Source organism: Marmota marmota, unplaced genomic scaffold (genome assembly GCF_001458135.2).
Source record: "Marmota marmota marmota unplaced genomic scaffold, marMar, whole genome shotgun sequence".
Taxonomy (NCBI): domain Eukaryota; kingdom Metazoa; phylum Chordata; class Mammalia; order Rodentia; family Sciuridae; genus Marmota; species Marmota marmota.
The window spans coordinates 63,636,772-63,661,467 of record NW_025999842.1 but is presented as its reverse complement, the minus strand read 5'-3'; the positions used below and the strand labels follow the sequence as shown (position 1 = coordinate 63,661,467).

The following is a 24,696-nucleotide window of genomic DNA, read 5'->3' as shown; positions in this document are numbered from 1 at the left end:
ATAAAATACCTGAGTTTTCTATTAGTGATATAATAGGCATAGTTAATACTGCTGCAGTTTATTGTCTACAATCTAAAATGGAGAAGCTGGTAAGTTGGTGAAACAATGATGCACATTTTTCTATTGGAATTCATAGGCCCCTAGAATTTACCCACCGATCTTTGGGGGCATCCATGGACCCCGTTAAGAACACCTGCTTCAGAACAGTCTTGATATAAATAGCATCCCTGGTTTCTCCTGGGCCTCTTACCCTGCTTTATATGCCTTCTAGGCTTTTTATCACACCTGACATATTATGTATTATTTGTCTACCTGTTTAAAATGTCTCAGCCCACATGGGTGTCATCCCCGTGATAGGCGAGGCTTTGTCTCCCCTTTTCTCTGCTATTCCAGGGCTTAGGAGTATCCATTCCATAACAGATGCTCAGTCAATATATCTTAAGTAAATGACTAGATATGATCAGCTTCCAAGTCCCGAGAGGTCTACATGGAACCTTGTCTCCTCTTCCCACTTCTAGTTTATGCTCTTAATATACTGTCACTGTGTTTTTCAATGTTTATGCCTTGTAAGTGTTGTAGCTGCAGTTACAATTCAGATAATTGCAGTTAGCTCAGAGAGACGTTGGTGCTTTAAAAGAGCTTCCCAATTATCATTGCGCATCTTAGCAGTGTCCCTGGAAGGTCTGTGCCTGCTAAGGTTTCCTACTGGCTTCCACAGAGAAAGGCAAATGACTGAAGCACATGCCAGAATTTTATGCAAAATCCCCAAAGTAAAGCTTTTGTGGCTAAGATGGAAAATATGAATCTGACCTGAATATCTGGGATTGTAATTGTATCCATGAAAACACCCTGGTGTCATGTGAAACAGTTCAAACCGCTAAATGGAAACCTACCATCCAGTAAACCTATCCCTGATCGTTTGCTTTGGCATCTCAATCTTAATACATTGATTTGCTTAATGATTCCAATTTTAAAAAAGAAAAATCTCATTGGCATCAAATCTTAGTCTTCTTTCTCCTCAAATTTTTAATTGCATTATAAATCAGTTTATGTCTATTACAGAAAATATCATTAAGCAAAAGGAAGAAAATAAAAAGCAACCATGTAAAATACATATTAAAATAAAAGATAAAAAGAATATAAAAATATAAAGTTCAAAAAATATGTTGGTGTATAGCCTCTTGCAGTATTATTTTGTTGTTTTTTAAAAAATATTTTTTAGTAGTTGATGGACCTTTATTTATTTGTATGTGGTGCTGAGAATCGAACCCAGTGCGTCACACATCCTAGGCAAGCGCGCTACCACTGAGCCACAACCCTAGCCCTTGCAGTATTATTTTGGTAACAAGTCCTAGTTATCTTACTGTGGGTTTTCTTGACTATAATGCCAAACTCCAACTAAAATATTAAAAAGAACAAAGAAAGCAAAAGTCTTTAAACTTTATTACTCTATACTCTTTTTTTTTTATAAGCATTCTTTTTTTTTTTTTAATTTTAATATTTATTTATTAGTTTTCGGCAGACACAACATCTTTTGTTGGTATGTGGTGCTGAGGATCGAACCCGGGCCGCACGCATGCCAGGCGAGCACGCCACCGCTTGAGCCACATCCCCAGCCCCTATACTCTTGATTTCTCTTTTGTAGTTCAATGTGAGATTTCAACAGAGGCCAATGTTTTTTAAGTTGTATTTTTGTTGACTTCAACATTCTTTCATTCAAATTATAATCAATGAGGAAGGGTGGAATTGACAAAGTAAAATCCATTCAATTTCCAGAAAGCTCAGGAAAAGTTTGTTCTTCACCATATGAACTGTCAATTCCTTATGCTTTCACTTTAGAGTCAAAAGGCATAAATATTCTGAAGGGTCAGATTAGACAGATACTTCAGCCTCTACAAAAGGGCTATGGCTTTGAACTAGGTTGGTTTCTGCCATTTATTGGCCCTTTTCATGGAAAACTGAACACAGTTGCCTTACATTAACAAGGTCTCTGTGCACTGGAAGGAAACACAACAGAGTTGGGGACCACATTGTTTCCTTCTATGCTTTCCTTGTCAATAGCACAAATGCTTCTGTTAGTGCAGTTCAAGTTCTGTTCATTTTATCAGAAACTGGATGGAGGCCAACCACTTGTTTCTCCTTTATTTTGGTAACAGTCTCTTGGGTTATTTCCTCTCTCCAACATCTTAGCCATCCTGGGTAATTTTTTAAATGTAATGCTCTAGGCTTCTGTTGGGTCAGTTAATGAGTGTTGGTAACAAGCTAATGCAGAACCTGGGAATCTTTGTGGCTTGGCCACCTCTTACAACAAGGAAGGCTTGGAAATCTCTCACTTCTTCCTAATTCACGCTCCGTTCTTCCCTCTCTCTTCCCAGGCCTAATTCCTTTTGAACCATTTAAACTTTTTATTTTTGATACAGGGGATTGAACTCAGGGGCACTCAACCACTGAGCCACATCCCCAGCCCTATTTTGTACTTTATTTAGAGACAGGGTCTCACTGAGTTGCTTAGTGCCTCACTGTTGCTGAGGCTGGCTTTGAACTCGCAATCTTCCTGTCTCAGTCTCCTGAGCTGCTGGGATTACAGGTGTGTGCCACCGTGACCGGCCCGTTTAAGCTTTTTAACCAGGGTTTTCATTTGGGGGTGCATTGTGAGGTCAGAGAATCCCACTTCTGAGGTTAGAGAATCCCACTTCCACGGAACTCTCACAGGCCACAAATGGCTTCTTCAAAGGTCTCAAGGCCTCAAATGAGAACAACAAAAACCTAGGAATCAGACCCTTCTTGTCTTTTCAAAGCCTTTGAACATTTAGCACCCCTTTTTTGTTGGCTGGAGGACTGATGAGGTTCCCATACTCCAGAAAGGATCATTCCAGAAGGAGCAGATGTGAGCTGCGAAGTTCATGGCTGGACTCCCTCCCTGGGATGTGGGTGCGAGAAAGCGACAGGCTCTGAGCTGCTGCTTGGTGGCTGGTGAAATGCCAGCACGGGGGGGGGGGGGAGCACAGGGCTGCATCCTTGGGCACAGGTGGAAGTCTCCTCCACAGGCTGGCTTGGGAAGTGGAAAGAGGCCAAGATGGAATGGTGAAGGGGAATGGAGGAGTGTGCATACTGTGAGGGTCGACAGCTTCCGTTAAGGACCAGGGACATGTCCAGAGAACACCAGAAGAGAGATGGCTGCAGTCGCGGGTGCTGCTGCTGTTGGTTTTATATGAATGGAGTAAACCAGGGAACCTGCGTGTGTTTCAGGCTGTGCCTGGCTGTCCAGTCTCAGGATTCAGTTCTTCCTACTTCCTGCATTGTGCTGTTTCCCTCAGCATCCTTCACTGGATCGAGCCACTTCAAGTTATGTCCTCTCTGCCAGGCGACCTTCTCCTCATCCTGCAACGACTCAGGTGTCACCTCCCCAGGAACCCCATGGACATGACCTCCCCACATCTCCACTGCTGCCTTTAGACAATTCCCTGAGCTTAGAACCTGGCTATGCGTCTACCTCGCCCCAGAGCTTGGATTCCTTGAGAGCAGCTTCTTTCTCCTGTTTCTGTGCTTAGCACAGAGGGGAAGCTCAGTGCCTGCTTGGCTCAGTGAATGCATGTTTGCTGCATAAACACACTTGATGAAGATCAAGAGGCCTGCAGCGAAGATGAAAGCTCCACCACAGCAGCAATTTTTGTTCCTGTCACTGTTTCCCAAACATTGGGAGGAATGCCTGTCACATAGTACCTGCTCGAGAATTTTTTAAATATAAATTGATAAGGAAGACAAATTCTTGCAAAGTGGCAAGTGATGTAGGAAAGAGCAAAACTCAGTAGCGATTCACACGGTTCTTTTGCCTTGCCACACGCTTTCAAGGAGCTTTCCCTGAGGCAGTGATTGCTGTCACGGGAGACCAGCATCTTTACCGGGGAGCAGACTTCCCGGCATGAATGCATGCTTCCACAGCGTGCTCAGGGAAGAAATATGTTTAGGGGTTCACAGAGTCAAGTGTGAAGTGAACCTAAGACCAGAGACTTCTGAAGTCGCAGGGCCACCTGGGGCACACCCGGTTGTACAGCGGCCACAGTCCCCTCGGGGTGTTCTAGTCATCCTCGTCCTCCCTGAGTGGTCTCTGCAGAGCTGAGCTCAGGCACAGGGAGGCAGAACACCATGAGAGATGAGGCACTCCCCTCTGCTTGGGGCAGGGCGCACATTTTGTTCCTCGGGCTGGGAAGTGCAGAACTGGGAGGATAAACAACTTCCCAATAAACCAAGTGGCCGGCCAGGGAGGCAGGTGATGACCGTGTCTATCTGCTGGCTTGCGGGTGGGAGGAGGCAGGAAGCGTGTTCACCACATCACTGGGCAGTAATGGATGTTCCAGTTCTCTTAAGAAAAGGTCATCTCGAGGTTGAAGCACATTTCCCAGCAGTGTCTGTCTTGATAAATGTAAGATTCAGGAAGAGATGCAACTGTGTTGAACACTCCCTTCCACAGATGTTCCCATTCCCCAGTCATCAGTGGGGTAAGGATGTCTATCAGCATCACCTTTGACAGCACATATTTATTGAGTGGCACAATGTGCAGAATACAGGACATGTTAGAAGATCATTCTCCCTTTCCTTGAGACACTTTCTATATAGTACAGAGACATCCATGGCTGTGATGGTGATGTAGGAAAGAGCAAAACTCAGGGCACAGCAACCTCATTTCAGGGATTGAGAGGATGGGGAAGTGGATGAAGGGATTTTTTTGCATTAGAAATGTATCACGGAAACAAAGCCAACGGCACCTGGTAGAGGCTGGAGGGCTGGCTGTGGAGTCAGATGACCTGGGCTCAAGCCACTGTGTCCTGATATATGTATACCAACCATCGTTTCTAAACAAACTCATACAGAGGCCTGAGTTGTAACAACTGCAGATTCCTGTGGTATAAATATTACTTACATCACCAAATTCAAGTAACCATCTTGACATCAACTGCAATGGTCTTTCCCTTCCAAAACACATGTTGACATTTAATTGCCAAGGTAATGGTAGTGAGAGGTGGTGAGGCCTGTAAGAGCCACTGGGGTCTTGAGGGGTCAACCTCCTGAAAGAATAAATGCCCTTCTCACAAGGCTGGTCAGTTCATAGAGAAGTGTGTTGTTATAAGGCAGATGGGCCCCTGACGGTTGCTCCTTTTTTTTTTTTTTTCATATGCACTTACTTCCTTTCTGACTTGTGCCATGTTATAAAGAAGCATGAGGTCCTTACCAAATGAAGCTGCCTGATCTTGGACTCCCCAGTCTCCAGAACCATGAGCCAAAATAAGCCTCTTTATAATGCACCCAGTTTCAGCTCTTCTGTTAGAGCAACAGAAAATGCACTAGGACATTACCTGAGTAGCACGATCCCTAAAAATTTCAGACTGGTTCTGAACCAACTCTAGCATACTACCAACTGAAATCCGAGTCTGCTATTTACTAGTTGTATGAACTTAGGCATGTAAATTAACCTCTATAGTCCTTGGGGTCTCCTGTACAAAACTGCATAATCTCTTGGAAGGATGCTATAAACATTAAATGAGATGATATATGTGTGGCAGCCATGAGTCTCTCCTGTTTCAGGGAGTGTGGGAGACCAGTGGTTCTATGCTTTGTTCTGAATACACCACCGCATTTGTGCTACAGCCTTGCTTTCCATCGGCTGCTCTCAGGCAATGGAAAAGCATGGCAAGCCCATTCTGGCCAGACACAGGACTCCTCTGGTGTGTGATTTTGACTTGAAGTCTCCCCCTCGGCCAGTCTGAAAGTTTCTTAGAAATTCTTTCTCCCCTATTTTTCATGAGGGTCCAATGACTCTTCTCACTTCCTTTCTTCCTTATTGGCTTTTCCCCCAGAGCAAACCTCTTACATATCCAATTTCATCTTGGCATGTGCTTCTTGAAGGACCTTCACATGCTAATCACTTTGGATGATGTATATAGCAAGTGCTCAGTCATTGTTTTTTTTTTTTTTTAAGAAAAGTTACATGGAATCCCCCAGCGCCTTAGTTTCTGAGGACCAACCACTTATCTTGATAAGTGATCCTGAGAGAGAATACTGAAGATGTTTCCTACTCGGGCACACCTCAGTATGTCCCACCAGGTCAATGTGGACCAGACTTCCCCAAAGCCATCTCCATTTTCCCCACAACTTTCTCACCTGCTATGCACATCCATCTAGCTTCTACCCACATGACTGAACAGAAATTAATCTTGCCAAGATCACTTGCTCTTATCAAACAGTAAATCCAATGGTCATACTTTTTTTTTCTTATTTTGTTCCTTCTGGAAGCTTCTAACAATGATGAGCAATACCCCACCACCACCACCACCACTCTCCACTACCAGCCTTAAAACCTCTTCTCTGATTCTGTGACACCTCATTTCCATACTGTCCTCTTTCTGGGACTCTTTGCTCCTACATCCTCAACGAGTGCTAAAAAATGGGTGACCCATAAGCTGTTTTATCCTCACCCTTAATACATACTCCAGAGTTTCAAAACAATAACTTCAGCAAATAATTACTGAGCACCAATATTCCTCTGGACATGATCTCAACCCTCAAGAAATGTATATTATTTTAGTAAATTTATTACCCCCTCTTTAGAGTCTGATACTTCCAATTCCACATATGCAGCCCAGCCCTCCTCTGCCTGCCAAATGTCTTATTCATATGTCCTTCAGACACCTAGAACCCAGCATAGCCAAAGTAGAACTTGTTTCCCCTGACCCTCTGTCATCATCCCCTACCCTCTGTAGCACTATCCCTCAAACTCATCTAACCAGAGATCTGAAATCATCCTTAACTTCTCTTCTTCCTTTAGTTCTACATCTAATCACACACAAAGCAACTGTTGATTTAGCCTTATAAATATGTTCATTTATCTATGCCTCTCAGTCCCTTTACCATGACAATCCTATTCAAAACCAAAATAATGTACCTTGCTTTACTCCAAACATCTTCCCATTGCTCAAGATTTTAAATGCAAACCCCGTCATGTCAGTCCCTTTCCCCAGTTACAACTCAACAGCTAGCTAAGACTCTTCAATATACTTAGCATACAGCCTCTAATATTTAGGACATTTCTTTAAGGCCTTTGGTGACTGAGCTCCTGCCCAGCTCTCCAGTTCATACCATAGCTCTTTCTCTGTTTCTAAACTCTTTCCACATGAGATTCTTGCAGTACTAGGGATTCTTGACCTATGCACATATTGTTCCAACAGCCTGATCATCTCTTCCATTTGTTTAATGTCTGTTTTCTGATAGATGATGCACTCTGTGGGCTGGAACCACAGCTGTGCTTTTCATCAGTGCATCTTCAGCATCTGCTAAAAGGCTCACTGCAGAGTAGGTGCTGAGCATTTGTTGAAAGAAGGAATAAATGAATCAACTGTATCAAAATATAAATTGTCTAAACATTTATGCACATGATGTACATAACCAGTTGCAGATGGGTAGGTTCATTAAAAGATGTTGATAATAAAATGTAGGATTTCCTGGGTTTATTTATATTTAAGGCAAAGAACCTAGGGTAAAAAAGTTCAACTTAAAAGACAGCACCTCAAATTTCAATAACTGGCACTAAATTTGTGTGTGTGTGTGTGTGTGTGTGTGTGTCCATGCACCAGGCAGTGTGGTGGTGATGATCAGTTTCACCTATGGTGACTTGGTTAGTTAGATCACCTGGAGATGACTGTGTCCTCGTCTTCTGGTCAGAGGTTAAACTGAACTTGGCTGTCTTAGTAAGTGGCGTTTAGAAGACTGCAAATGTTTAGGAGATAGCTGGATTTTATAATTTACTTTCAGAACTTACATATCCTTCGATGACCTTCTTGTCCTTCACAAATTTGTTCCTGACATTCTATCTCCTAAACTCACTTTCTCTGATGAATACCCAATTTGGCTTGGCCTCCACAGTCAACGGCATCAGGTGAGGGCTGAATCCACACGGAGGCTCCTTCCTTCTTGCTCTAGTCCCAACAACTCACATGAGCAGCTGAGGTGAGATGACCTGTATGTTTCTTTTCTACCTGGATGCATTATGACTACCTGAGGTCTGTTTTGTTTCCTTTTATCAATGCCCTGGGACCCCTTGTTAAAGGATCTTGATGACCAACCCTGTTCTGGTATTTGGCTTCTTGCTTATGGATCATTTGCATTCTTGTCTTGTTTGTAGCCACCTCTGATTACCAATGGCAACCTGTTCTTAAGTCAAAGCCTTCCATAGGACGCCATTCCAACAGATGCTGGTAAACATTTTAATTGCTTCTTGCCACAGCTTTGCTTTTTGCAAAATGGTACTAATAAAACTATCTTGGAGAACAGCATATTTTTTTGAAGACTGTAGACTTAATGAGGTACTTTGGGTTTCTTAAAGGATAGTCCTTTAAAACCTTGGTGTTAACTCACCCCTTGATGTAAAATCATTTATTTTGACTGAATCTTAACATTCTAAGCACTAAATGTGGTTTGGCAAATAAATTAAGCACAAATTGTCCTCTGTAGAAACTTGGCTCTCACTAATAACACTTAGAATTAGATGAGATTTCTTTCATCTAAAGCATTAAAATCAACACTGGATGAAAGAGGACCAAAATAGCTTTAGGTATAGGGTAGGAAACACATAATGTCTTACCCCATTTTTATAGAAGTACTTTTCCTTGAAAAGGAAACATTCTGGAAATTAAACTTCAAAGATTTGTTGGACTAATGATAACATTTTATTGACTTATTAAGATTAGTACCTAAGTAAGTACTCATAAACCTTTCAAGTTTAAAGGTACTATTTGTTAAGACTGTTAAACATAACAAAAGTGTCTCTTTTGTTTTTGAAAATAAAATATGTATTCAACTAAGTTGACATAACTTAATTTTATCACCTGTAGTAGAAGAACCATGAGGCCCACTGTGCCCTGGGCAGAGCCTGTCAGATCCTCAGGGGCAGTGACTAAACCTCTCTGAGGACAATTAATCATCTTGCTATGGTGTGATGGATCCCCTTCCAAACTCAGGTGTTACCTATGTGATAGTATTCAGAGGTGGCCCTTAAAGAGGTGACTGGCCACAAGGACTCCTCCCTGGTGAATGAGATTAGATTCTCACAGCAGGGCCTAATGGGGGAGGGGGATGGTCTGCTCACTTGCCCTTCTGCCTTCCATCATGTGAGCACACAGCACTCTTCCCTCTGGAAGAAGCGGTTAGAAGCCAAAAACAGCCCTCACCAGAAGTTAGCACCCTGCTCTTGAACTTCCCAGTCTCCAGAACCATGAGAAAATAAATCTCTTTCTTTATAATTATGTAGTCTCAGTTATCTTCTTATATCAACACCAACAGACATTTTATAGTCTAAAAATATCAGTCCAGTTTCATGGCTAACAGTACTCTGGAGGCAACTGAGATACCTGCACATAAAATACAGATGTGCAAACTGAATGAATGGGGAGGCTTGAGATGGATGTGCTGACACAATCATGTATTTTCCAAACTGTAAATCAAGAACACGGCTTGTGAAGCCCATCTGCCTGCATTTCCCAGTTCCATCATGAATGGATATGACTTAACTCTGGGCAAGTTACTTAATCTCTCTGAGCATCAGGCTTCTTTTCTCTAAAGTAAAATCATAATTACACCTTCCTCCTCATATTGTTATGAGGATAAAATGAGATCTTCAAATACAAAGCAGTACCTGGAAGACAGTGTAAACCCAATAGTCAGTGACAAGCAGAACACACAAGCAAGCCTCCAGAATTCTAGAAAGGGAGGGTGCCCCAAAAGTTGGGACCAAGAGAGACCCAGAGGTGAGAATTTGGAGGATGGCTAGGATATGAATGGAAAGAAGAAAGAGCTGATGGCCTTAGAGCTTGGGGTGGCAGTGTAAGTACGAGAATGAAAATGGAAATAAGATTTTTCTCAAAATAGGATGTGATGAACTTGGTGTAATTAGCATTTATTTGGGAAAGCAGTAAGTCAAAATTGGCAGGATGGGTCCAGACCAGCAAGAGTCCTGAAAGCTGGAGGGAGCACTGCAGAATTCATCACAGGAGGAAGCACTGAGCTTCTTGAGCAGGGGTTAGCTGGCAGGATGTGAAGTGCTGTCAGAAAACTAACTGGCAGTGTGCTGCCACGCGGAGGCCAGGAAGAGTGGCTGGAACCTGAGGTTAGTTTGGAGGCTGCCTACTGCATACTCAATGAATTTGAAGGCTGTGGTGTAGGCAGCATCCACAGAGAGGGTGAGGAGCTCACAGACATTCCAAAGGGAAAATGAGGTTCCACTGTATGAAGGAAGAACATTTTTTTTTTTAAATCAGGCTCACATATATAGGTGATGTAGTATTTTATTCAAAAGTTTTAAGTAACTTCAGTGATCAGATTGGACAAAAGTAGACAAGGTAATTTATATGAAATGGATTTCACAAATGGATACCCAATGGAGTATCCTTTCATCCTTGATGAAAATGTGGGCAGAATATCCATGGAAGAAAAGAAACAGAGTGAGGCAGGAGTAGCCAGTCTGTGATGGGCCAGAGACAGAATCTGTCATCCAAAATAAAGAAAGAATTACTCAGGTTTTTAACCTGGTGTTTGCACATAAAGGTAAAAGGCATACACTACTTTATGATCTTAACAATCTAAACGTAACCAGGGGAATAGCCAAAATGACAAAGCTAAAGTCTCAGATGTAGATTAAGTCGAAACAATTCAAGTGAGGGGTTTATTCCCAAATGTCAACTTGGTTTGCAAAAGCAAAGGAAAATGAACAGTCCAGGCTTGCTCACGATACAGGCCTAAGAGTAAATGTGGCGGAGAGTGGATTTAGCTACTTTGAAGTTCTCCCTTGTGCTTCTCAAGTCCAAAACCACAAAGAGCAACATCACCCAGCCCAGGCATCAACATTCCTTTCCAGGATCTTGGTTCATTTGCTTCCATATTTGTAGTTCAATGGAGACTGAAATCTGACCCCAGGGCTGGGTCCCTCCCCTTTCTAATGTCAGATGTGTTCATGTGTGCAGAGTCATTTCAAAGACCTCACCCACCTTTTTTTTTGACAGCTCCCCTCACCCCAGAAGTCAAAGGAGGCTTTACAATAGACCAGATCTCAGTGTCAGAAATGGGTGAGATCTAGCCCCAGCCCCTCCACACGCAGGGATTCATTCTTATATTTGCTCTCCTAATTGAAAGCAAAGCAAAAGTGCACCTAACTTGACCTTCAGACGCCAGTTGTTTCTCATCATTCCTTTGTATTGCAAAAGTGTCAATGATGAATCTGTTCTGCATTTACTACAGTCTATGAAATGTAGTCACAAGGTACGGAACGCCAGGAAAACTGTACCCATGGAATAAGAAATGAGATAGCCCCCATCCTGGGGACTCCAAGAAAGGACACCAATATTAGATTCACTCTGGTGATGCGGGCTATTGAGTACAGAGCCACGGTAGAGCTGTAGAGTTATCACAAAGAACAGCCACATGACGGGTGGGGGGATGTGATGTGGGGGGAGGGGTAATGAGCATTCTTTATCTTTCTCCTTAAGGTTTTCTGTCATTAGCTATTGATGATTACGTTATTTGCCCTCTCCTTGGAATGAAGTTCCGAAAGATCTGGATCCTAAACATTATGCTCTGGTAGGAAAAAAGTGGACATGAACAAAGGTTGACAACTAGCCATTTAATTTTTATTTTGCCAACTGAATCCTGTAAAAAACCAATTCTAATCATCATTATGTTTAGCACTGTTCTAGATCAAAGCAAGATGATGAGAGTTATTAAAAAAAATGGAGAAAAGAAAGAAAATTATCATTATTAGCTAGAAATATAGTTTTATCTGGTAAACAGAAAAGAATCTCATGAAAATCTATTGATAAACATTGTATTATTGTATATTACATAATAAATGTATCTTATGTAATTATATAATAGTTTGCACACATGTATGTATACACACACACACAATACACAGAGTAGGGTTCTCCTGAACTTCAAATACAGACCAATGGAACAAAATAAAACATAAAGACCCTTTTAAAACTAAATATTTATTATACGGAAAAAGTGACACTAGATTAGTGGAGAAAAGATGAATTATTCTATAAATGTTGTTGGATAATTTGTTAACAATCTGGGGAGAAAAGATAGTGGATTAACATTACACCTGAGAGTACTATAAATTTCGGATGGATTAAAGATTTTAATTCAACATGAATAACAACAACAACAACAACAAATAACTCAGAAGATTCCATGGAGAATATTTTCTATGTTTTCAGAGTCAAAAAGTTCTTCCAAGTATAAACTTAGGAGCCGTAATATAGAAAAATGTTGCTAAATATGAATACAAAGAAATAAAAATTTCTTATTGAAAAAAAAACACCACAAAGAGATTACAAACTTGCAGGAAAATATTTGCAAATTCATGTCACAAATAATGGGTTAATTCCAAAATTTTCTTTAGAGTTCCTAGAAATTGGAATGTTAGGAGACTGGGCAAGGATATGAGAAGCAAGGGAAATGTCATTCTATGTCCCTTACATAAATGAGAAGATGGTCAACTTCACTCCTGAAGACATGGGTGCAGTTTAAAATCCTGCATTAAATTTCTCATTTCTCAGACTGGACAGCACTGTGCATAAGTCAGAGATGCACTGGAGCTAGAGCTAGCTCATAACAGCTGAAAAAAGACACGTGCACGTCTCTTAACTGCTTGCTGTGTTCTGTCATGTCACATTAGTGGCTTGACCTCACAACATGGAGAATATTTACACCATGGAAATTGGCAAATGTTACAAATCATCTCCACCCCCCAGTGGGGTGGAAGTTAAGCATTTTTAAGGTCGTTTACTACCTTGATTTGCAAATTAAAAAATTATGAGTGAGTTTGGGGCTGGGGATGTGGCTCAAGCGGTATCGCGCTCGCCTGGCATGCGTGCGGCCCGGGTTCAATCCTCAGCACCACATACAAATAAAGATATTGTGTCCACCGAAAACTAAAAAATAAATATTAAAAAATTCTCTCTCTCTCTAAAAAAAATTACGAGTGAGGCAGAATAATTTTTAGATTTTCTAGAATCTGTCATTTCTCAGTTGGGGTTTTAGTTTTCTTAGACACTGATCTGTAAAAGCCGTTATGTCTTAAAGAATTAACTCTATCGTAATGAAGTAATTGTCGTCTCCCTTTGGTTTGCCTTATAGCATTATTTATAACTGTGTAATAAAACTATTAATTTTCACAAGGACAAATCTAAAATTCATTTCCTTTGTGATTTCTTAAATTGTTTGTGTTCGTCCACCACATCCCTGGGGAATTTATATATTTACATCCACAGTTTTTGATTTTTTACCCTTTACATTTTCTAACTCTCCAATTTTTCCTTTGTTCTTTATTAATTAACCTATCATTTCTCTATTGGTACATGATACTTTCTACTAATTAAAATTTTATTGAGATATTTTTTAGATTTGCACAGGATTGTGATGCTTTTTGATCAAATAATGATAATCATAAAAATCATGGTGACAGCTACATCACATGTAGGGAATGGGAAGCCACAGCAGAGTTTTTGCAGGGAACAACAGGATCAGATTTGCACCCTAGATGCTTTGACCACGGGTTGGAAGAAGATGAACTGGGGTCAGAAGATAAGCTCCCAGGCTTTTGCAGATGTCCAGGTGAGAAATGCTGAGGGTTTGTCAATGGCCACTGCTGGGGCTGACCCGAGAGAAGGTATAGAGGGAGCTATTGGACACTGGTTCTGGTCTCATGCCTCTGGCCACTTTTTCCTTTAGCCATTGCCACAGCCACAAGCTTCACAGAGAAGCAACCTGAGAACTCTGAGCCTTGGCAGCTTGGTGTGTCCCCTGCATTCTATTGTCGGTGTGACTTGTGAGTACACACCTGGAACTTGTGAGTACACAGTCCAGAATACCTAAGATTAGGTTTTTCATGAAGAACAGAGGTTTATAAAGAACAGAGTGAAGACATGAAGGAATTAATGGTTCAAGGGCAAATTTAATGAATGACAGAAAAAGCATCAATTCATGCTACCTTATTTCTTCTCTCAAGTAAATTCCACTCTGCCTTCAAGAGTCCTGGTGGCTTATCTTCCCTTGCCCATGGTGGTAACAAACTTAAACCTGCCCATATCTCTCTGCAACCCCCATTCTTATTTCCTGGGATGGCTGTCTGTGGACCAGCTCCCTCCACACCACTTTGGACATCAGGCTCTTCTTCTGGAGATCCCGGGCTAAGGTGGTGCCTGCTGTGGCTTGAACATAGTTTGCCCCCTGCAAAACTTGTGTTGGAATATGTACTCTGGCAGTGTTGGGAGGCAGGGCCTAGTGAAAGGTTTGGGTCGTGGGGGTGGAGCCTCATGAATGCATTTCTTGTGGGAATGAGTCCCCTATGGAGGGAATTTGATCACCTTTTCCCTTTTCTGCGTGCCTACCTGCCTTGCCACGTTCCACCTGAGTTGAAGCAGCACAAAGTCCTCAGCAGAAATTGAGTAGATGCTGGCACTGATTAATGACCCACCATACTCCTGGACTTCCCAATCTCCTAAACCATGAGACAAATAAATCTCGGTTCTATACAAATTACCTGGTCTTGGGCCTTCTGTTACAGCAACAGAATTGGACCAGGAGAAGAGTCAGTTGCATATGAGTTGGGGGTGGGGAAGAGAAGGCAGGCAGGGAAGGCTCAGAGTCTCTTGTTTGGGTGTCTGAACAGACGGGGGTGTCTCTCACTGATAATGGAATATAGGAGGAGCTGTGTGTGGTAGGGCAGGACATAGGAACACATGTCACAGCTATTTCCATGACAGTGCCTGGCACATAAGTGTTGCTCAAAATACATTGAGATTGCACATGCGAGGTGCACCACACACACCTGTATCTGCTCCTGGGTGTTCAACAGGGGGTGGAGATGGGTGCTGAGACTAGAAAGAGATCAGGCCTTATCATCAGTGGTACTTTAGTTAAAAACATAAGGCTTATGCAGACATGAAATAATTTGAAGGACTAGGAAGCACTATATGAGCAAGTAGAAAAAATACAAATCCACACTGAGAAATAATTACCCAGAGAAAAAGAGATTAATAATAATCAAAGCCAAAGCTAATCTTATTGCCTTGGTTGTGGTCACATTTTTTATTCTCACAGGGTATGAGTAGTGGAATGCCACCAATTTTATCTTAAAATTTATTGTCATCAAAGTTCTCCACTTTTCTTGTTGAACCTGGTAACTCTTTTATACATGTGATGGCTCTTCTAACAAGTCCCATCTAAGAGGTGTGCGAATTTCAAGAGCTGGGAGTGTTTTGACTTTACAGTCGGAGAAAGAGCAGCCGTTCCTGTGTGACTCTAAAGCCAGTGAACCCCCACCTGAACCATTCATTCTCAGCTGCTTTCCTAAAAGGTGGAAAAATGTCAGATGGGATAAAATCAAACTTCCTATTAAACTCCCACCACACCACATTTACTGGTATCATTTCCATTCTATTTGTGATACTCATTAGTCAATCATAAAAGGGAACAAAAAATAGTTTGTTAAATTATGCTTTGCAAATCTCATTAATTATGAACCATGACTCTCACACTTTCTGGACCTGATTACTTATTTTGTAACTTTCTCAGGCATTTAAATAATTTAATATAAAAGGCAAGTTTGACTTTTCAATTGCATTGTAGGAGATGGGGCATCTGCAATACCTGTTTATATTGAAGATCACCCCAAAGCTCCAAGGCACTGGGCATAGCCTCGGCTCTCCATCCTTCTGCCCCCATGCTGGGTGAGATAGGTAAAGCTCAGTGGTAGAAAGCTTGTCTGGCATGCACAAGGCCCTGGGTTGGATCCCAGGCACCATAAAAATAACAATGATAATAATAATAATAGTATGCTCATGGGAATACTATATGGTGCCCATCCTTTGCAGAGATCCTTGATATATGTGGTGACAAATGGTCAGCCATTCTCTCTTCTTGGTTTCTATGTTCCCTGCAGTCAACAGTATTTAGTTTTGTCCTTCAATTTCTAGCCATTAGAGGGCAAGACTGCTTTGGCTAACAGATTCTAAGGCTTGTTTTGAGAGCCTGAGCGAAGCGAGTATTTTTCCAATTACACACTATCTAATTCAATTTACATTTATTAGAAAAACTGCCAGCTATTTCATGTTAATATTGACATTTTCATAAGCACTTGCAATTAGAATTCAAGCTGAGATTCCAATAAATCTCTTAGATGTTTTACACTTATTTTTTTGGTCTCAGACTTTGCAAAATATTTTTAAGAACACGTTTGGAGGTCATTCGGCCTTTGGGGAGTTTATACTGTGTATGTAGAACAGTTGAGCAAAGGAGAAAGTATTACAAATGGCAGAGCAAATTGGGGACAAATCTAGCGGTGTGCCAACTTCTGTAAAACAAGTGTAGGTATGGAATTCAAAATTCTAACACCAATAAATGGAGTCATTAGTTTTTTAGTTTATGTGAACTTCACCCCCTTGCTTCATCAAACCACAAACTCCCTGACTGCATTTAAAGAACATTTCCATATTTCAAGTACAGGTCTGTTCACTTGCATCATTTTAGTTAGCATTTATGTCTTCATATGAATTGTCCTGCATTTAAAGAATGTCTTATGTCCCCTTGAAGACATGGCAATGGACTCCAAGTGCCTTATCAGCCTAAAAAAAAAGGATGTCCACGCGCTAAAATACTTTATTCATCAAAGTACTCACTCCCTGTTTTGATGTCTAAAGTGTAGCTTCCAAAAGTGAAACCTTAAACACACAGTGATATACGCTTTGCAGAATAATAAATATTCCCCACTTTGATTTTAGAAGAATGCTTGACTGATGGACGGCATACAGGGTATTCACAGATACAGCAGGTACTGCAGTACGTCATCCAACTTCCTTAATGACATTTATTTGCAGGTGCCAATTAAAAGCCTAGCAAATAGAACATTTCTAAGAAGAAGGCAAATACAGCATTTTCCAAATGGGCAGAGGATAAGAAAGTAAGTTTTTAAGACATTGCAGGTGTTTCAGTGAAAACAGTTCTAGCTAATGCAGCCAAGAATGGATGGGTGGTTAAGTTCCCAGTCTTAGGTACACCTTGGCATCACTTCTGATTTTTTAAAATATTTTTTAGTATCAAAGCCAGGCTGCACCCCAGACCAATTAAACCAGAATCTGCCCAAGTGGGATCGGGCATCTTGGTGTGTAAAGCTCCCCCAGGTGACTCCGGAGCAGCCAAGGCTGCTGCCACCACCTTAGTAAATAGAGCCACCTGGCCCAGCAGGGGTGCAGCACTCATCTCCAGTGGCCAGGCACAGCTGCAGCAGGTTCCGCTGACTCATAGTGAGGGGTGGGGCCCAGAGCAGATGAGCTCAGCTGACAGGTGGCCAGGGGGATGCACCTGGTGTACTCTGGCAGCCCTTGTGGTTGATGGTCCTGATGGGACCTTCTATGAAGAAAGCAGGTCAGAGGAACTGGAGCAGAGCCGCTTTCTCCCTGCAGGGACATCTGGAGAAACACTTCTCCACCCCTGAGCTCCTCACTCCCCAAAACCCTGCTCCAGCCAAGTGGGCAGGTCACCGGGAGCAGCCTGCAGTTCTCAGGCTTTTGTACATTTTCTAGAGCGTCAGTTCAGCTGGGGAAGATCCCTCCTTACCCCTGCCATGTCTGCACCTGTCCCTACAGATTCCCCGTAGACATCCCCACGTCCGCACCTCATTTGTCAGGTTGCTAGGTGTCTGCATCACTCTTTGCTAACTAAACACGACCCAGCTAATGACAACTCCTGTGTTGCTGCTCAGGACTGTCGCCTCTCTCCTTGTTGGAGTTACGATTTCCCAGTTTGGGGCTTCTGTGGCTAACCAGGCAGAGCAACTGCAAGGACAGTGCTTTGTTGAGCACTTCTGTGTAGATGCTCTCCCAAGCCACCTTGCCCCACCTGAAGCTGCTCCCTGAACATGATTGGTGGTCTGTAAATACTTGCTCTGTGGTCACTCTCACATTTAGAGTAGCCTCTGATTAACTGGTCTGTCCACATGTACTTGGGGCCTTTCTGTACTTTATATGTTGTTGCCAAAGTGATTTTTCTCCCCCAAAATGTGAAAGTTTCAGGATCTCATGTAAAGATGGCTCCTTTGCTTTAGTGCCTTCCCAGGGTTCTTGGACAGGGCCTGGGGGGGTTCTATGGGGCCCGACCCCCACCTGCCTATGTCATGGAACTAAGCTCTTTGCTTCTCTCATCAGTTAATTACTCCTGCTCTAGCCTCCCTGGTTTTCTCTCTCATTCATTGTGCTCCCTTCTGCTACAGGACCTTTGCATGTGCTCGTCCCCATGTTTGGATGCTCTTCTTATCTTTCTCTTCAGTTCAGTTTCTAGACTTTCCAAGTGCCCCCATTCCATGCCTGGAAGGAAGGTGTTCGTCTGCATTGCAGGATGTGATGCAGTTGCTGCTCTGCACATCTGTATTGTTTAGGGATTCATGCCTGTCTCCCTGGTACGTCCGTGAGCTCATGAGGACAGACCCTGTGTCTACATTTGCTCAATGTTTTATCTGCAGTTCCTACTCTGGTGCCTACCACGTGGACAGTACTAAGTCAGAACTGAACAGCTGAATGCTGGCCAGCTGGCTGGATGAATGGATGAACGGATGAATAGTTACTGAAGAATGTATGATACAATGCATGATTTATCACTTGGTTTTGCAGGCACAGGAAAGTCATGGTTTGGGGACACTGCATGGCAGCCTGGCACAGTGGAGAGCCAGTGCAGACTGCCCACCTGTGGGTGGGAGAGGGCACATTCCTGGAAGCCTGTCATGTTCACAGCCTTTCCTTAGTCCCCTCAGTCCTGTGATGATGTCACAATAGGTGAAATATCTGATCCTCAGGATGTCCATGCCCTACTGCCTGGAAATCATGCATATGTTACTTTACATGGCAAAAGGGACTCTGTAGGTGTGACTGAGGTTACGGTCCTTGAGTTAGGGAGGTTATCCTGGTTATCTGGGTGGGTCCAATATAATATTAAGCCTCTAAAAGTGGAGGGCACTTCCATTCGGGGTTAGAGAAGTGAAATGGAAGAAGACAGAGAGATTTGAAGCTTCAAGAGGGACTCCACCTGCCAATGGTGGCTGTGAAGACAGAGGAAGGGGGCCACGGACAAAGATATGTCAGTGGCCTCTACGAAACAGGAATGGACTTCAGCTCAGGTGGGCAGTAAGAAAATGGGATCTGAGTCCTACAGCCACAGGAAATGGGTGGTGTCAACCCCTGAGCAAGCAAGGAGGGGACCCTCCCTGAGAGCCTCCAGAAAGGATCTGGCTGCTAACACCACGACTTTAGCCCCATGAGAGCCAGGTTGGATTCTGACCTGCAGACTGTAAGAGAATAACTCCCTGGTGGCCCATCTCCTGGGTATGTGTTCAGCTGTCAGAGCAGCAAGGCGACTAATGTAGCACTTTACATCTAGTTGGCTGCATCCTGTCCCACCCATTGCCCCTAACCACAGCAGGCAGGAGACGACTCTGTGGCACAGTGGCCAAGCATGTCCTGTGAGGAGCTGGACAGCACAGACAACTGGACAAATTGGAGTCACTCTGAAGAGCTTGAATAAGAGCTACAGAGAGACACAAGGTAGCCGTTGGTGAGTGGCTAAAGGAGGCCAGGAAGCCAGGCCGCCTGGGTACCCATGTTACCTGGTTGCCAGGACAGATTCTGAGCCTGCACAATTCTTGTTTCCCACCAGAAACTCTGGTGGTGCAACTCTGGGGTGGCTGATGCTCTCCCTCTGGGGCCTGGCTCTGTGGGGCATTTCTTGGTCTCGGCTGGCAGGTGTACACTTTGGTCCTCACAATGGCTCTCACAACTCCTTTCCCTGGCCTCTGTTCCCTGAGTGACTAAAGAATCCCGATTTTCCTTATTTGTGGTTTGATCGTCCCACCCACCTGGCCTCCGGGCCGGCCTTGCTGGTCTACAGGAGGGTGGCACGTGGGTGCTCAGACTACCCAGGGATGCTGCAAGGGGAACCAGGTTAGTGGGTGACAACCCCCACCCCGCCCCCCACACAGCTGATGCTCTTTGGTGGCAGCTCAAGAGGTGGCTGGTGCATTTTCCTCTCTGCTTACAAAGCTTTCTCTCATGTCTCTCCTTTACTCCAGAGACCCCTCGGAGTTCTTGCCTCCCTCTTCCCTCTTCCCTCCTCTGCCCATCTTCCTCTGCTTACCCCAGCCCCCAGGGATACTGCTCATCATGCTAACCCCCAGAAATGGCCTTTGGTTCTAAAAATACCTGTGACAAACAGAATTCAGAGACTGTCTCTGAAGCAGGGCTCCTTTGTCCTGGGTGCCGCTGGATGCTCCTATCCTCATGGCACAGCGTCAGACTCCAGGGGACTCCTCCGCCCCTCATGGGGAGGACAGCCGCTCATATGACTCCACAGCCCCGTGCCTACGCAAGCTCCAAGTAAATAAACACGGGACAAATGTCTGCCAGCAGGCCGGGATCAAAACACATCTCCAGCTGTTGGGAACACAGAGAGCAGCAGTTTCCTTAGAAGCCTGTTCCCGGGGTCTTGAGAGGCCACTTGAGACCCATAGACCTGACGATGGCTCAGGGTATGGCCCCAGGTGTCCTAAGCCCTGTGAAAACAGCAGCCCCTGTGGGCTCCCTTAGCAGGGACGCTCCAAACCTGTAGGAAAAAATGTCCCTTTCAATAGAATTACACTGTAGAAAAAATGTCGCTTCGAATAGAATGATGCCTACCACCTCCGGAGTTGCCACCAAAGAGAAAAGGGAACATTTTTGGATCATAGGGAGTCACTGACAGAGCCAGGGGATGAACACATCAAAACTAAAATTTATCTTCCACAGCCCTTCTGTGTACAGGTGAATCCACCAACAATCCTGTGACACAGGAGGAAAGGAGTAGGGGCTAAATCCTTGGCCTCGTCATGCAGCTAGGGCAGCTCAGACAGGGCATGAGAACACCAAGTCTTAGGCCCCTACCCCAGCCTGGGTCAAAACCAAATTCAAACCAGTTGGAGATGAAGCGCTTCACTTGTTACCTCTGAAGACCCTGGAAACATATTTGCTGAAACACTTAAAAAGCAGAAAATCCAAATCCTTTTTTTTCTTTAAGAAAAGTGACACTGTAGGAATGGAGGCAAAGCCTGAGGTTTCATTCACAGAACAGCTTCCGCTGGTCAGGAAGGAGTGGAAATTTCCACACATCAGGGTTTCACATGTATATTTCCAGAGCTAAAGGACGGCCAGAGTCCACAACTTTCAAGCAGATTAAAATGCATAGCTTTCTGAAAACCTTTGCTGACTCTGGCCAATTTTCAGGCTTCTCCAGAATCCAATGGGGCCAACATGATTCACTGAAATTCTTTATGAATTAAGAAGCTGTAAATTACACATCTTCTCTTTGAAACATGCATTACTTTCCATGCTTTACAGCCAAGTCGAATGAATAGCATCACAGAGGCGGTTTTCTCTCTGGGAAAATGTTCTCCCATATTTCCCTCCTCTTCATGTGGAGGATCGCCTAGTGAGGTGGCAGTGATGGCTGGCTGGGGAGCAGCCCAACTTGACATAGTTTGGAGTTTGAAAGTGCAAAGTGGTATCTATGTAAAATACTTCACCATGAAAAGTTTTAAGGCCAGGTTTTAGGCGGATAGCAAGCACAAACCCCACATGTTCAACTGGCAGAGCAAAAAAGACAACAGGAGAAATTCAGATTCATGGAAGCTCAGAGACTGCAACAGGAAGTGGTTCAGCAGGGTTGGGAGGCTCGGGCTCCCCTACAAACCCAATGTTGCGTTTCCTTTGAAGTCCTTCATTCCCTCATTAAAGGTGTTCTGGGTGCCAGGCATTCCCCTGCCCTGGGAGTACAGCAGCCTGCACTCCAGCTAGGGAGGAGGCATGTGCTAGGATGTGTCCAAAGGTGCCTGGGCTTAGATGGCTCAAACCAAAAAGGGAGGTAGCCACCTGGTACCCAAGGGCTGGGACTTTGGCTCTAGACAGACAGACAAATGAGCCCATGACTACAGCCTTTCCTTGGTATGGTGCTACCGGTCAACTGTGTCTACGTTCATATTAATTTACTTAAAAATTATTTTCTGATAAATGCAACAAGGAATGGTTTGGAAGGAAAATAGAAAGCTTGGGAAAATCTAGCTGTCTTCAGAAAATACAGAGAACACCTATAAGATGCTTGAATGTTTGAAAACAAATTGTTTTAACAGCAGTGTCTTTGTAAAGTGGTGCAGATGATGTAACATACAACAAGTTTGCTCATAAAGTGTGGGGCTGGGCCCAGTCCTCTTTTCCCTTGACCATGCAGGAAGTGAAATGTAGGGTCCGAGTGGGCAGTCAGAAGGACTGGCTTCTACCACTGTGGGCCCCATGACCTGTGTCTACCGAGGCTTGTTCCTGCACCTGTGAAATGCCAACATCATCTTCATCTCCAGGGGCCCCTGCAGATCTAGACCCCTTTACTTTCCACCAGGAAAACCATTCATTCCCTCCCCCAGCAAGCTCAAGGCCAGCTCAGCTGTATGCTAAGCAGCTCTGCAAGGCTCAGAGCCAAGAACATGCAGCCAGGTTTTGGCAACTGGATAAACCAAGAGGCTTCAGAGGATGGAGACCTGGACTAGTGTGGTAAACTGGTGGACCCACTCAGGCCAGTCTGGTACCTTAAGTGCATGTGGCACGCAGGGAGGGTCCTTGCTTGGTGCATAGCCCCTGAGAGGGTGACCTGCACAGCCAGGGTTGGCACTGATTAGCCCTTGCCCCAGGCAAGGCCTCAATGAGGGGACAGTGACTCCCCACATCTGCCTATGCCCCAGAGAGACACAAAAACCCTCTCCTTTGAATCACACAACAGAGCAGCTGGGCTATGACAGGGGCAATTTTATATCAAGGGTCTAATGGGATCAAGAAAAGGGAATAAAAAGTTTTAGCTATTAAGAAGGAAAGAGGAGGGAGGAGGGGAAAAGGGGGAGGAGGAGGAGGGGAAGGACGAGGATGACAACAAAGAAGAGGAAGAGGAATAAGGAGGAGGAGGAAGAGGAAGAGGAGGGGAAGATGATGAGGAGGATGAAGAGGAGCGATAGGCCTCTTTCACATAAGTTATCCTTGAACAAGAAGTCAGCCTTCTAACAGTGTATTCTGGGCAGATCGTGAAGGAATCGAGTCTCTTTCCTCTCAATCCCAGTACCCCAACTTTCTGCTTGACCATTTGGGGGAGCTTAGTGCTTCCCCAAAGAGGCCTTGCCAACAAATTGTCTGATGAGGTCATCTGAGATGACCCTCCCAGAACATAGTGCTCACACTTGGAAAAGGGCGAATCTCTACAGGGAATTTGCTGGTATGGTTCAGGTCATATCCCCAAGGCGGTGACCAGCTCAACACAAACATAAGACTACCTACTACCAATTTTCAACACCTTATGAGCTCTTTAAATACATTTCTCTCTGTTTGTAATTTCTCTAATTATTATGGCTTATTATGTGAATGCATGAAAATCATATTGCACAGAATGATTTACAGGATGCTAAAAAGCCAGACAGAGGTCAAGAACCTAGGGCATTCCCCTTGACTCTTGCATTATTATTGGAAGAACAGAATTCACTACTAGTTTCCATCTCTGGCTTCTCATTGTTTTCTGCTATCATTCAGTTCTAGCCTTCTTAGTATCAGGATTAAATCAGAACTTTGAAATATTATTTTGGTTAAATGGAATGTACTCTATGTTTTTAAAAGAAGATATAAGTATACTAATCAAGATCCAACACAAACAATAGAAGGCATTATTCTGCTAGTAAGTGGTTCTATGCTCTGAATAAAAACTTGTTATTAGAGAAAAATATATAGCCATCTTTCTAACATGTGGTTTAAAGACAAAGATTAAGGCTTTCAACATCAAAAACTAAAAAAATAAAACAAGTCAAAACCCAAAACCTAAAGCAAAAATAGCTAAAAGCCAATTTAAAAATATATCATCAAAATATTTCATTGAAGCCTTATAGTTGAACAAATACAAATACAGATTTATATCCTTTATACAAAAAGCCTGGGGCCAGAAGTGGTTTGGATTTCAGACTTTTTTGGATTTGGGAATATTTGCATATACATAATGAGCTCTTGGAGATGGGACCTAAGTCTAAACATGAAAGTTACTTGTGTTTTATATATACCTTATATAAATAGGGCGAAGGTCATTTTATACAATATTTTTAGTGAGTCTGCAGTTTGACTGAGCCCTGCCCCATAAAGTCAGGTGTGGTAGGCTGGGATTCAAAGAGCTTCAGATTTTCAGATTAGGGCATTTGACCTGTACTGCACAGGGAGTGAAAGGCTCAGGTCTACTGCCTGGGTTACAACTCTGGATGAGATGCTTTGCTTCTCTGATTGCAATGTTCTCAGCTCTAGTCACAGATCTCAAGATGACAGTGACACTGAGGTGATACACAAAAATGCTCGCACGCCCTAAACACACACTTTGACTAAGTTTTGAAGAATTTGATGAGGACACAGGAGTTTGGGCCGTGTGCTGGCACAGTGACCAACACCACTGGTCTACAGCTGAATGGCTGATGCTGGGGAGCTGACAGCAGATGGGGCAGGTACCATGTATCTTGCTGCAGTGGGGGCCATGTTTGGACTGATCCCTCAATGCTTCTTTCTT

General features: G+C 43.5%; 1 protein-coding gene across 1 annotated transcript in view; it reads right to left on the bottom strand.

Moving 5' to 3' along the window:
- The window catches only part of Ust (uronyl 2-sulfotransferase), a 168,214-nt gene that overhangs the window by 71,781 nt on the left and 71,737 nt on the right, over nt 1–24,696 (bottom strand). The window lies entirely within an intron of this gene.